This window comes from Hipposideros armiger, unplaced genomic scaffold (genome assembly GCF_001890085.2).
Source record: "Hipposideros armiger isolate ML-2016 unplaced genomic scaffold, ASM189008v1 scaffold_595, whole genome shotgun sequence".
Taxonomy (NCBI): Eukaryota; Metazoa; Chordata; class Mammalia; order Chiroptera; family Hipposideridae; genus Hipposideros; species Hipposideros armiger.
This window is the reverse complement of record NW_017731945.1, coordinates 142,686-146,432: the sequence shown is the minus strand read 5'-3', so window position 1 is coordinate 146,432 and position 3,747 is coordinate 142,686. Positions and strand designations below refer to the sequence as shown.

The following is a 3,747-nucleotide window of genomic DNA, read 5'->3' as shown; positions in this document are numbered from 1 at the left end:
GCTTTTAAGTGCCTGGAATTATGTCTGCACAGAGTAGGCATTTAAGAAATATCTATGAATGAACAAATTGAATTCACCAAGAAACTAAATATAACAAGAGAATAGAGAATTATATACTTAAATATCTTAGAGAACTTTGTTCAATTGCTACTCAAGTGTATATTTTTTAAGTAATGACATAGTTCAAATGAACACTTTGGCCTACTCTCAGAAATACCTTTTAAAATAGATAAAAAGCATAAGTTTTGTGTTAAAGTTTGGTGTATTAGAGATACTCTGAGATGTTAAAAATAAAATCATTCTCAAAAGGGCACTGTGTTTTAATTCAAATTAATACAGTCTTTTTGTTGTTGTTTCTTCTTCTTATTTGCATTTTTTAAGACAGCCCCCATGATTTGAAAGTTTGAAGACTATGAAAGTCATATGAAAGGTACAAAAGAAATTACCCAGCATTCCTCCCTCCTCCTAAGAAATCTTTCTCTCTCAAGAGGTACACATCAGAGAATTCTATTAGTGGCCGACAAGGAGGCAGTCTAGTTAGTGTGACGTGGCTTCCCCATTTGGTGACACTTTTCTATAGCATTCTTCAGGCTATCTCGTTTGACACTTTGGAACAGCTGCCAAGTCCTTTCCTGCTCTCTGTAAACAAGGCTGTCACAGAGCATTCCTTTTTACCTTGGGTAAGGAATGAGGTTAACGACTTTGGAAATGGAAAACAGAGTAACCATCAAAAGGATTGTTAATACCCAGAGAATTATAGGAGAATAATTGAATCAAATAAAATACGAATATAAATAGACCGTATTACAAGCTGCATTTGTTAAAAGGTTTCATATCAGTTGAAGTTTTGTGTTACCTAGGAAGAGTAATAAAAAGAAATAAAATAGATTAAAGATGGTTACCCTTGAGAAGCTATTTCTGACTTTTTGGCAGGATTCCCCTGTGGCCGCTGATGCCCAGATAGTGTGTCTCATTCCTACTTTTCAACTTCATTTCTGCTTTACAAGTTGGACTTCTGATAGTTTCCACCCCCCTTAGACTGTCTTTGATTTATCATTTAATTTAGTGGTTAAAGGAATGAGACAAGCCTCTGCATCTGGGGAAATGACATTTTTAGGTCTCTGATAGGTGGTGGCCTTTTAAAGTCAAATACCCTACAGGAATCAAGAGCATTTTATGGGGGACAGATCCTGGTCAATCGGAATCAGAAGGTGCTAGAATCCGGAATTAGAACTTTTAAGAAATAAACACAACCTGATATACACACAATATGCAGCTGGTAGAGATGGGAATATAGTAATTTTGCATTATTATGGTTGTAAACTTGGTAAACTTTTTAAATGAAGGCATGCTGATAACACATGTATCTTTTGCAAAAGAATGGCCAGTTTGCTTATAAAGGTCTTTTGATTTTGTAATTCTTTTTTTTTTTTTTGTTACTGCCTCTTTGATCACGTTTTTATTCAAAATTAGCTATCCAAAGCGATGTGACCTTTATGGAATAAATGAATTTAAGTTTATGCCACAAGCTTCTTTTCTTTGGTGGGGGGTTTCTTTTCTGCAGGCTTCTTCTCAGCCGCTGTTTCTTGGTAGCTGCAGCCTTTTTCCCACCAAAGGCTTTAGCTTTATAACACCAACAGCCTTCTTTCCTTTCTTTCCTACCACTGGCTTCTTGCCTGGAACACCCTTCTCATATGATTTGGCTTCTAGAGCTGCTACTGCTTAATCCACCCAGAGGAGCTGGTGGTTCTTGACCTGTCGAAGAATGGTGTTCTGGTGCATAGTCTATTCATACAGGTTTAGATTCAATGTGATTCTCAGGTTTTTCACAGGATTGTTCTTCAGGACTCTGTGATGAATCTTCTTGCATGGTGCCCAGAGGGTTCTTTGGCTCTCTGTGATTTCCAAGATTCTCCTAAGGTCTGTGTTGAGCATCTTGTGTGTGGAAAGGTTGTAATTACTCTCGAGGGAGGCAGCTTTACACCAAGTGCCATACAGATCACCTAAGTGCAGAAAGCACTTTCAGTCTAAATGCAGAAATGCCTCACATGCCCACTGGGAGCACGTTTCAAAATGTTTGCTTTGTTTACATTAAGCAGAGTAATCCCAGGGATGTTTCTGAAGGCTTTGGTGATAATGGTGTCCTCATTATAGATGATGCAAGGTCCTTTGTGTTGGATATGATGATGGTTTCTCATTTTGCCCTTGCTAGTTCTCATGGACTGAGAGGCATAGATCTTTGTGATTTCATTCCAGGCCTTAAGCTTCTTAAGAAGCAAAACGGCCTCCTTGGTCTTCTTGTAGACTTCAGTTTTATCTTCAGCTACCAAAGGAAGTTCAGGAACTACCTTCATACAATGACCTTTAGACACGACCAGCACTGGTAAGGTGGAGGCAGGGAAGAGCAGATGGCATGTTGCTTCTGTGCTGTGTTCACTCTGCAGTGCCAATGGCACCAGGTTTTGGTTGAGGCAAACACATGGCCCCCACGACAAATACTGCCAAAAGTACCCTTGCTAGAGCAATGAGTCCCACCACCTGAATGCTGGGAATACGAGCGACAGCTCTGCCCAGACCCCACGACTCAGCACTGGTTTGATGACTGGCTAATCCACTGACAGCATAGTGCTGTCTACTGTTTTTGTGCAAGTGGGTATGAACAAAGTGCACAATTTCTGGTCACAATGGGAGCCTTGAACACAAAAGTGCCATTTTTTTTTGCCAGATGATTCCCTGTTTTTGGGGTACACCGATATTGTGGACCAGCACATGCCATGTGGGGCAGAGGCATGGCCATGCTCCTCTCAACCTGGTGGCTCCCACAGGAAAAGCTGATTTGTAATTCTTAAACTAAACATTTGTTGTTTCTAGGACTCTCACGTAATATTATCATCATTATTAATTCAGCAAATATAACATTAATAAGGGATTAGTATATTCAGAGCACTATTCTAGACACTGAGTTTAGAATGAAGAAGAGTTGCTGGTTTGCTTATAGAGTTTCCAGTGGGTAGAGATGCAGTAGATAAGTAAATACATTTACAATGTATTTGGATTACAATGAATGGATTAGAGGGAAAATACTGAAAAAGGGAGCTATTGAAGTATTACAGGTAAAAGATAAAGGTGGCTTATACTAGGTTGGTGGCATTTGACATAAAGTACATGAATTCAAGACACATTTTGGAGGTAGTCTCTAGAGGACTTGCTGTTGGATTGAATATGGATGGAATTTAAGTGAGAGGGAGAAATTATAGGTAATACTCCAGTTAGTTTCAGGCTTGAGTAGCTAGGTGGACAGGGATACTCAGGAGAGTAATTTGTTTGAGAATGAAGAATTCTACTTTAGACATGTTAAGTTTAATATGTATGCATGGCAAGGAGAACTCTCAAGATGACAGTCAGATCGATGAATTTGGAGGCATAAATGTGGGAATTTTGGCATTTATATCAACTTTCACTTGTTGAGAATAGAAGAGCAACTTTCAGGAGAGAGAAGAGATGTCCTTAGACTGAGCCCTGAGAAATGGAAGTGTTTGGAAAGCAGGCAGAAGAGGAGGAGTCAGGAAAGGAGGCTGAGTGGAAGTAGCCAGAAAAGTAGGAGGACGATTGTGAGAGTGTGATGTCCTCAGAACCAATGGAGGAGAGGATTTTTTTTTTTTAAGATTTTTATTGGGGAATTGCGGGGAGGGGAACAGCGCTGGGGAATTGGGGGAAGGGGAACAGACAAGTTGCTGTCGTTTTGTT

General features: G+C 39.6%; 1 pseudogene; it reads right to left on the bottom strand.

The window, feature by feature from the left end:
* Positions 1–1,517: 1,517 nt before the first annotated feature.
* Positions 1,518–2,797, bottom strand: LOC109371847 (60S ribosomal protein L4 pseudogene; annotated as a pseudogene).
* Positions 2,798–3,747: the final 950 nt, after the last annotated feature.